Below are 11,107 nucleotides of genomic sequence, written 5' to 3' on the forward strand. Positions count from 1 at the left end.
AAGCAACCCCAGAGGACGACTGAAATTGTGTAGCACAATAATACTCAGTCCAGTGTTGACTGAATATAACAAACTGCTACATAGGAACCTGCCCAACATTTTTGCAAAATTTTAGAGTAAAAAACGCACAGCGGAACAAGCAGCAGTGCCGCACAGCAGTCTGATAGTGCCACCCACAGGGGCGGCAGTGCTGGGCAAGCAAAGAGGCTCGGAATCGCCTGAAACTTCACAGGAAGTTTGCGCAAGGGGAAAGAAGATGATTTGTAAAGTTTCAACTCAAGCAAAACAAAACTTCGAACGCAGATCAGATTTACTGAGAAGGTTGAGGTTTTGTTGGGGTTTTCTCAAACAAACTCAAATGGAGATCAACTCAAATCACGACAAAGAACTACACCAACACAGAGTATGCAGTGATCCAAATAGTGTATTCACCACCAAGCAATCCCCAACAGCACCCACAACATAAGATCTCGATGGTTCTTCCACAAATCCAAAGAGATAAGGAAGGGAAGAACGCGAGAACAAAATCAAATCAAAACTTCAGCGGACACAAAACTTGACAAAGTGATTTGAACCAACCCTAGGATGGATCCGGCCACCATTCCTTTGAATGAAGTAGTGAAAATTACGAAACACAGACGCGAGTTCAAAACATTTGTGGATCTTGGTCATCAGCTCCGTCTTGTAGACTTGCTTGGCGGGGACATGGTCGCCCGCTCTGCCTCGCAGACTTGCTCGACGGGGACGGGAGAAAGGGTTTATGGCCTTGTTCCGGGTATCCCATTCCTGGGTACCCGACAATTGTGATGGATTGAGGCATCAATGTTGTAATATTTGTGATGTTTGTTGAATCGGGTGCAACATTTTTCCCTCTGAAATGGCTTATTTTCGACGACTAGGGTGGCTGCTTAAAATTGGCCATAATTTTTTTTGGCAGTTAGAGATGTGGCTGCCAAAAATTTAAAACTTATTTTCCTTGGCTCACTAATACAGTAGAAAATTAGTTATTTTCGACAGCCGTGTCTCTACCACAAAAAATTAAACCTTATTTATTTTCGGCTATTTTTTATCGGATACTATAAAATAGGCTGTATACAGTAAAAACAGTTTATTTTCGGTAACATACAACCTATTATCAACGGTACCTAGCCCGCGAAAATGCCTCTTGTTCCCTGACGCGCATGTACTGTGTACTCAGGGAAAAAAGTGTGGGGTCCTGCACAGTATGGTAGCTAGGTTTCGTGTGTCAACCATGTTGTTTCTTACATTACCATTTTCCTGTGACCAGCTATGGAAGTAGCAATTATACTGTAGTACGATGGTGTTTGGCAAAAGCGAGTTCCAAACTGAAGCAGCCGCTGGGCAGCTTCACTAGTCACTGTAGATGTTGTGTCCCCTCCGACGCTGCAAAATGTATACCCACTGTCCTTTGCGACCTATATATCAAGAAAGGTGATGTAAGCAACACAAAAAAAGTCACACAAAACAAACAAACAAACAAACAAATAAATAAATAAATAAAAGGCCATTCAGTAGGTTCCAAAAATTTGCATCTCCAAGCAGCTTCCTGCTTGGCCGCATCATCGTCACAAAAGGTCCTTCGTCACTTCCTAGTGATCACTGACATCTCCCCCATACCATGAGTGCGTGTCATCGTCGTCGTTATGCCCATGATTAGATCAATAAATGCATTATTAGTAGCTAGCTAATGGTCAATGCACTACTTTATTGCAAACTTAAGTCAATTTAAAAATGTAAACTAAGTGGGTGTTTCTTTGAAATTATAATCTACTCAGATGATATAATATATTTTATTTTAAACTAAGTGTTAGATCAAAATAAGTTAGATTATATAATCTGGATTGATTATAATCACAAACAAATAGAAACTTAGTGGATCCATTTGATAGATTGATCTGGATGTATACCTAAACCTAATTAACTTATATATGTTTATTGTCCTCCTATTTTGTTCACATCCTTTGCATGGCGCCAAAGCAGCAGTTCACATTTCCTCTTTGCGCCAAAGCAGTTAAATATTCTAACACATCATCCTTTATATATATAAGGACAAGTTTGAGAACTCTATTTTCACAAGTATTTTTTATTTTTTCAAGAAAAAATAAACTAATTTTTTTTAGAAAAATAGAAATCTTTTAGAAAAATAGATTTACCAAATTAACCCTAAATGAAATCATAATATAAAGAGGGGGAATGAGCCGAAACAATAGACTTCAAGCGCCAACCAACTTTCCACAGATTCTCCCGCGTATTAGCTAGCTAGAACCATCGGAGCGAGGCGCAGACTAAACAATGGCGCTAATTAGCTTCTTTCGGTGAGACGCGGGATCGAGAACAAACAAACACAAACACATGTACTCTCTCTCTATATATATCTCGACGGCTTGCTTTTTTTTTTGCAAGGAGAGAACAAAAAACATTCATACACTACCGAAATCCGAGGCTTTAGTGTTGTATTCTTTACCGAGTGTCTTTTGTCGGGCACTCGGCAAAAAAGCCTTTGTCGAGTGCCGCACTCGGTAAAGTTAGGCGCTCGGTAAAGAGGCCCTTTACCGAGTGCTGAACACTCGGCACAGGACGGCACTCGGCAAAGATATGTTTGCCGAGTGTCTAACACTCGGCAAAGGGGGCTCTCGGCAAAGGGCCGTCAGCGGCCGTCCCAAAGCTGACGGCCGTCAGTCTTTGCCGAGAGCCAACGGTTGGCACTCGGCAAATAGTCTTCTTTGCCGAGTGCCACATAGTAGGCACTCGGCAAAGGAGGCTTTGCCGAGTGTCATCTCTAGACACTCGGCAAAGTGTATTTTTATTTTTTTTATTTTGTCTCCCAAACTTTTTGTGGTATGTTCCTACACTATGTATACCTACATGTATCATTTGTGGACAATTATAACAGAGTTTCAATCGTTAGTATATTTAGTTCGTTTATTTGAATTTTTCGGAAAATTCAAATTTGAACTGCAGGTCACTCGAAACTTGGAAAGCCGTGCATGAAAAAATGATATTCATGGTACTTAGCATAAGTTACGACCGATTTCAGAAGCGTACCGGAAACTTCGAGCAACATGCTCACTAAACATGGCCGTGAACTTGGCATCCACATGTTTAAAAATTGTATAAAACACAAACAAAGTCAGAAAATCATGAAACTTGTCCATGTGTCATGATATCATATGTATAGGCTGTGATAAAAATTTTAGAATGTTTGGAAAAAGTTGTGAGACACTATGTGTAGAAACCTAAGAGGACTACACATGAAATCATAGAGTTTCAATGTGGATCTCTTAGGTTTCTACACATAGTGTCTCACAACTTTCTCCAAACATTCTAAATTTTTTATCACAGCCTATACATATGATATCATGACACGTGGACAAGTTTCATGATTTTCTAACTTTGTTTGTGTTTTATACAATTTTTAAACATGTGGATGCCAAGTTCATGGCCATGTTTAGTGAGCATGTTGCTCGAAGTTTCCGGTACGCTTCTGAAATCGGTCGTAACTTATGCTAAGTACCATGAATATCATTTTTTCATGCACGGTTTTCCAAGTTTCGAGTGACCTGCAGTTCAAATTTGAATTTTCCAAAGAAATTCAAATAAACGAACTAAATCTACTAGCTATTGCAAACACTGTTATAATTGTCCCAAAATGATACATGTAGGTCTACATAGTTTAGGAACATACCACAAAAATTTTGGTGCCCAAAACAAAAAAAATACAAATGTACTTTGCCGAGTGTCAACCAGTTGACACTCGGCAAAGTATGCTTTGCCGAGTGCCCCTGGGTGACACTCGGCAAAGAAGTGTAAATTAATCTTTGCCGAGTGCCCCTGGGTGGCACTCGGCAAAGAAGGCGCCTTTGCCGAGTGCCGCCGATCTGGCACTCGGCAAACCAAATTTTAAAAATAAAAAAAAATCTTTGCCGAGTGCCGCATCGCGGGCACTCGGCAAAGAACATGAACTTAACCAAACCGACGGCTTCTCCTTCTTCTCTCTCTCACTCATGCTCACTCGCTCACGCCGCCGCCCGCGCTCGCCGCCGACGCCCCGCCCGCGCCCGCGCCCGCCCTCGCCGCCGGCCACGCGCCGCCCTCGCCGCCGTCCACGCCTCGCCGCGCGCCCGCGCGCCGCCCGCGCTCGCCGCGCGCTTGCCGCGCCGCCGCCGCCGTAACACGCCCGCCACCACGCGCCCGGCAAGCCGCCATCGGCCGCGCCCAAGCCGCCGCCCGCCCCACGCGCCCGGAACGCCGCCGCCATTGCCCGCGCCCTCCACCGTCGGTATTATTGTCATATGTTATTTAATTTATTAAATTTATGTGTGTTTGTTGTCATATTATGTGTTGTATTAAATTTATACTACATGTTTATTTAATTTATTGTGTGTATACTACGTGTTTATATTATGTTTTTATAATGAATTATGTGTGATTATTGAATTTAGGGAGTTTATACTATGTGTATCAATTAGATATATTTGTGGATGCCAGCCATCGTGCTGCTAGTTTTATTTACAGGTTTTTGTAAACATCCCCGTAGAGGGGAGGTGCTGCCGAATTTTTGTTGATAGGCTTGAGTTATTTTTTGCATATGTCTTACATGTTATATTAAACTATAGTCGGTTATATATGTTATAGGATGGAGGACCATGAGTGGATATACACGGGCCGTAGTGGAAGGAACGATGTCACCACAGAATGGATTAGAAAGACCGATGATTTCGTGGAACGGGCATATGGCGAAGCTGCTAAAGGAGTGAGTCTAGTCCCATGCCCGTGCAGCAAATGTGACAACCGGAAAAGAAAACCAAAGAAGGCCATGGTAGAACATATTTGGAAGAATGGATTTACGCCGGGCTATATTCGGTGGATATTTCATGGTGAAGCGCATCGTACGAGAGAGGAGGTGTTGAGAAAACGTATCGAGGATTATGACGCGGATGCGGGGGTAGCAGATATGTTGAACGACTATCAGGAGGCACAGTACACGGGAGGATGTATGGATGACGAGCCAAAGCCGACTGCAAAGGCGTTCTACGACATGTTCGACGCGGCACATTAGCCCCTTCACGGCAAGACAAAGGTTTCTCAACTGGATGCCATTGGGCGTGTAATGACGTTCAAGTCGCATTACAACATGAGTAGAGACGCATTCGATGTCTTGTTGACGGTTATTGGGAGTCTGCTTCCGGATGATCACGTTCTGCCAAAGAGCATGTACGAGGCACAGAAACTACTTCGTGCACTCAAGATGACGTATGAGCAGATTCATGCTTGTCCGAAGGGCTGCGTGCTATTTAGGAAAGAATACGCGGAGGCAAAGTACTGTCCCAAGTGTAATTCGTCTAGGTTTATGGAGGTAGACTCTGGTGATGGACAAAAGAGGCAGCTCGACATCCCGTTGACAATCCTACGACACCTTCCGTTCATACCGAGGATCCAGCGTCTTTACATGACAGAGGAATCCGCGAAACAGATGACATGGCACAAAAATGGAAAACGATACAATCCTGACAAGATGGTGCACGCATCAGATGGTGAAGCATGGCAACACTTTGATGACATTCACCGTGAGAAAGCCGAAGAGGCTCGTAACGTACGTGTTGCGTTGGCCACAGATGGGTTCAATCCCTATGGAATGAGCGCTGCCCCGTACACATGTTGGCCCGTATTTGTTATCCCAATCAATCTCCCCCCTGGTGTGTGCTTTCAAAGGCAGAATATATTCGTGTCGTTGATAATTCCCGGACACCCGGGGAACAAAATGGGCGTGTACATGGAGCCTTTGATCGATGAATTGGTACGTGCCTAGGAGGAAGGGGTATGGACGTATGACCGAGCTACGAAGACAAACTTCAGAATGCATGTTTGGTACCAGTACTCCATGCATGACTTACCGGCGTATGGGCTATTCTGTGCCTGGTGTGTTCACGGTAAGTTCCCATGCCCAGTTTGCAAGGAAGCTCTCAGGTTCATTTGGTTGAAAAAGGGTGGCAAATATTCGTCCTTCGATAAACATCGACAATTTCTTCCTGCTGACCATCCATTCCGCCTAGACATCAAGAACTTTATGAAAGGTGTCGTAGTGACAGACCGCCCACCTGCAACGATGACTGGTGCCGAAATTCGTCAATAGATAGATGGGCTCGTGGCCAATACAGAAGGTGGTTTTGTGGGATATGGTGAGCAGCATATGTGGACACATAAGTCTGGCTTGACTCGGCTCCCCTATTATGACGACCTGCTCCTTCCACACAACATTAACGTGATGCACACTGAAAAGAATGTTGCCGAGGCACTATGGGCAACAATTATGGACATTCCTGATAAGTCAAAGGATAATGTGAAGGCAAGAGTGGATCTGGCAGCGTTATGTGATAGACCAAAACTAGAGATGAAGCCGCCAAGTGGCGGAAAGACGTGGAGAAGGCCTAAGGCCGATTTCGTCCTAAGCAGGGCCCAGAGGAAGGAAGTACTTCAGTGGATCAAGATGTTGATGTTCCCTGATGGGTATGCATCTAACCTGAGTAGGGGGGGTGAACTTATCTACTATGCGAGTCTTAGGGATGAAGAGTCATGACTTCCACATATGGATTGAACGGATTCTTCCTGCGATGGTTCGAGGCTATGTCCCTGAGCATGTATGGCTAGCGCTTTCAGAGTTGAGCTATTTCTTCCGTCAGCTTTGTGCAAAAGAGTTATCTCGGACCGTTGTTGCAGACTTGGAAAGATTGGCCTCCGTGTTACTGTGTAAGCTTGAGAAGATATTTCCACCCGGCTTCTTCAATCCAATTCAGCATTTGATTCTTCATCTCCCCTATGAGGCACGAATGGGGGGCCACGTGCAGGGACGTTGGTGCTATTCAATCGAGAGATGTCTAAAGACTATTCGAAAGAAATGTAGAAATAAATGCAAAATCGAGGCTTCCATTGCAGAGGCATACATTCTAGAGGAGGTCTCAAACTTCACAACAACTTATTATGGTGACAAACTGCCGAGCGTGCATAATCCACCCCCTCGTTACAATGATGGCGACAATGAATCGAACCTTAGCATATTTTGAGGCCAACTCAGAAGCGCAAGTGGCTCGACCACCAAGACCCTGACACATGAAGAGTGGCGGCATATCATGCTATACGTATTGACCAACCTTGAAGAGGTGACGCCATACATGGAACAATTTCTTCATGAATTCTGGCGTCGATCAAGGGATCCCACTCCACAGGAATATGACGCTCTTCTTAGAAAGGGTGCGAGAAATGGGTTGCCTGATTTCATTTCCTGGTTCAAACGTAAGGTACGTGCTTAATTTGTAAAAGAGATACGTCTTTGAACTCAATTTAGCGTCTTTTAACTTGCGAATACTTGCAGGGCCAAAGAGATCCGTCTATGAGTGCCGAGTTGAGACAAGTAGCCAACAGCTTTGCTTATAGGGTCAAGAAATATTCTGGGTATGACGTCAATGGATACCGTTTTCGCATAACACACTACGACAAAAGTCGGCCCAATCGGAAAACAACGTGTTCTGGAGTCTTTACGCCGGGCCTTGACAATGTCGATTATTTTGGACGAATTGAAGAAATATATGAGCTCAATTTTTATGGTTCCAAACCTCTTACTCCAGTGATATTCAAATGTCATTGGTTTGACCCTCAAGTGACGAGACGGACACATTCTAATCTTGGGATAGTCGAAATTCGACATGATTCCACCTTAGCAGGAGACGATGTCTATATCGTGGCCCAACAGGCCACACAAGTGTATTATCTCCCATATGCGTGTCAAACGAAAGAACATCTTAAGGGTTGGGATGTTGTGTATAAGGTATCGCCACACGGGAGGTTACCTGTTCCTAACGATGAAGATTATAACTTAGACCCGGACACATATGATGGAGAGTTCTTCCAAGAAGATGGGCTAGAAGGGCGATTTGAGATAGACTTAACTGAAGCTATCGGAATGGACGTAGATATTGAAATGGTTGTTGATGAGGAGGATGATGAGGTGCAAAATGATAATGACTTAGTAATCCTTGAAGGCAATGACGAGGTTGCGTCTTCCGATGGTGTTGAGATTGAAATGCTTGATAGTGATGATGAGAGTTATGATCCGGCTAACCCCGACACATATGGAGATTATTTTTAATCGATGTAATGCTATATGACTTTTTATTTCGCACCTGTTTTTAAATACATCTTTTTATATGTGCTTATTTGTTTACTCTTAATTGCAGGTTGTTAGACAAATATGGTGGGCGGTTTCCTGAGGAGGAGGAGGGGGAGGAGGAGTAGGACGGCGGACGATGCAGAGCAGGCAGCGCAGCAGGACGAGGCAGAGCAGGCAGCGCAGCAGCAGGCGGCGCCTCAGGACGACGACCAGCAGCAGGATGACGACGACCAGCAGCAGGACGCCTCAGGTTCAGGCGGCTCTAGTTCGAGGATCATCTACCTGCGAGGCCCCGCGAGTCTCCCGCCGCGTCCCATACTTCGGGACAGACGACCGCTGATTCGACCGGAAGGGGAGAGGTATGTAACTTTATGTTCTTCATTCTTGTTCATATTATGTGTTCAAAATCATAATATAAACTAATACTTTTTATTTATCACTTGGACAGGTCTTGGACGGTTTTGGACTATGCTGGGGGTCATCGTCGCCCCCCCAATAACATCCTAGGTCTGCTGTGCAGGGAACACTTCCCTGGACTTGTGGAACGCCGGAGTGACGGGCCCAACCTTCACCTTCGACCACTACACCGTCGCCCCCGATGCAGTAGACCGGGACGGCAGGGAATTCAATAACAAGGCGGAGCGGGTGAAGCAAGAGTTGTGGGTAAGTCTTAGTATAATGTAAAATATGTCGCATCCGTTGCAAATTCTTGAAATAATTTATGGATACATCGTTTTTGTATGCAGGATTTCTTCAGATGCGATGCTGGATACGAGGCTAGGACGGATGTGGTGGCCACCACGAGCTGTAAGAAGCTCGTCATGGACATGCACTATGAGGCCCGCATCCAGGCCATCATCACCTACCACGGCTCCGTCCTTGGGGAGAAGGTGACCAAACCTCAAGCCCGAACCATGTCGTTGACCAGGGAGCAGTACCTGCAGGTAAAGTCATGCATGTTTGGTACCAGTACTCCATGCATGAATTTTATTTTATCTTCTGATATGCACTTTATGTGTTTACTTTGTAGGTGATTCCACATTGGTGCGCCACACATCCTCTGTGTTGGGAGCAGATGGTGGATAGGTGGTGTTCGGCTGAGTGGGACGAGGCGCACACAGCTAGCCGGGAACGGCGTTTGATGATGCAAGGCCCCTCCCACCACCAAGGCAGCCGGAGCCTGGGCCAATATGCCGAAGCATGGGTACGCCACCTTTTTTATTTAGATATATAGCACTAAGTTAGATATTATTTCTAACTATCTCGTTGGTTTTCGTTGCAGTCGGCGTCACATGGTGGCAGGCCTTGCTCCACCTTCTCGGCCTATGCTATAGCCCATAAGGGTAAGGCGACGTCCGACGTCACCTACAACCCGGATGACGGGCCCGAGGCCTACACCAACCCCGCCGTCTACAGTCGCCTCCATGACTACACCGCCATGGCGCAGGAGGTCTATGGCCCAGACTATGATCCGAGCACCGAGCCGATCGACCCCGATGTGCTCATGAGGGTCGGAGGAGGCAAGAGACATGGGCGGTACTGGATTGCCGACGGGGCAATCGACTCGTCCTCCACTCCCACTCTGTCTCAGGTGAGAGCAAGGAGCACGGGCTCGAGTCCAGCCATTCGACCTCGGCACGACAGCTCACAGCATCACATACAGCAACTCGAGGTTAGTGCTTCTGTAACTCGTCCTTCCTTGAGTTATATACCTACTCTTTGAGTTACTATAACGTTGGCTTGTAATATTACAGACCAAACTAGAAGAAGAGAGGAGGGAACGTCACGAGATGGAGGCGAGGATGATGGCGGAGCGGGAGGCGGAGCGCCGGGCAGATCATCAGAGGATGGCGGAGATGTTCCAGTACATGCAGAGCCTTGGCGCCGCACAGGGCATCGCTCCACCACCTCCATTGTTCCCTCCAGTTGACCCTGCTCTCTTCCACACTCCTGTGAGTATCAAAATTGTAGTTAGATTTTTGTAATGCATTTGGTATAACACATGCAATCTCTTATCTGTGCAGGGCCAATCTGGAGCGGCATCCAACAACCCTCCGGAAGGGTTCAGCCCAACGCAGCCCCGGTCAAACCGCCCACCTCCATGAGTGTTGTGTTTTCATTGTTTTAGACTTCAGAACTTATGTATAATACTTATGTCTGTGTTTGATACTTATGTGAGACCTTGCGACGTTTGAGACTTATGTTTGTGTTTGATACTTGTGTTGAACACTTATGTTTGTGATGGATATTTATGTTTGTGGTGACGGTTTTATGTTTGTGTTGGCTATTTATGTCTGTGATGATATTTGTGATGTATATATGTGATATATATGTGATATCTTCTGTTTGTGTGGATGGAATACAAAAAACAAATAAAAAAGGTATATACTGGTCACTTTGCCGAGTGTAACACTCGGCAAAGAGGCCCTTTGCCGAGTGTCTGGGTCATAACACTCGGCAAAGAGCACAGACCTAGGCACCGGCTTAGGTTCTTTGCTGAGTGTTATGTCGCTGGCACTCGGCAAAGAGGTCGGCTTTGCCGAGTGCCGCACAGAACACTCGGCAAAGAGCCTGACATGGGGACCCTCTCTGGTGGGCTCTTTGCCGAGTATCCCAATTGGCACTCGGCAAAGATGGACTCTTTGCCGAGTGCTGCCTGGAAGACACTCGGCAAAGCCGCCGTCTCCGTCACCCGGCGCCGTAACGACCACTTTTCTTTGCCGAGTGCTCTCTGGCACTCGGCAAAGAGGTTTGCCGAGTGCCCGAGAAAAAGCATTCGGCAAAGAAGCCTTTGCCGATGCAGTCTTTGCCGAGTCTTCTTTGCCGAGTGTGACACTCGGCAAAGCCTTTGCCGAGTGTTTTTAAGGCTTCGCCGAGTGCTTCAGGCACTCGGCAAAGCGATTAATTCCGGTAGTGATAGGG

This window comes from Zea mays, chromosome 10 (genome assembly GCF_902167145.1).
Source record: "Zea mays cultivar B73 chromosome 10, Zm-B73-REFERENCE-NAM-5.0, whole genome shotgun sequence".
NCBI lineage: Eukaryota > Viridiplantae > Streptophyta > Magnoliopsida > Poales > Poaceae > Zea > Zea mays.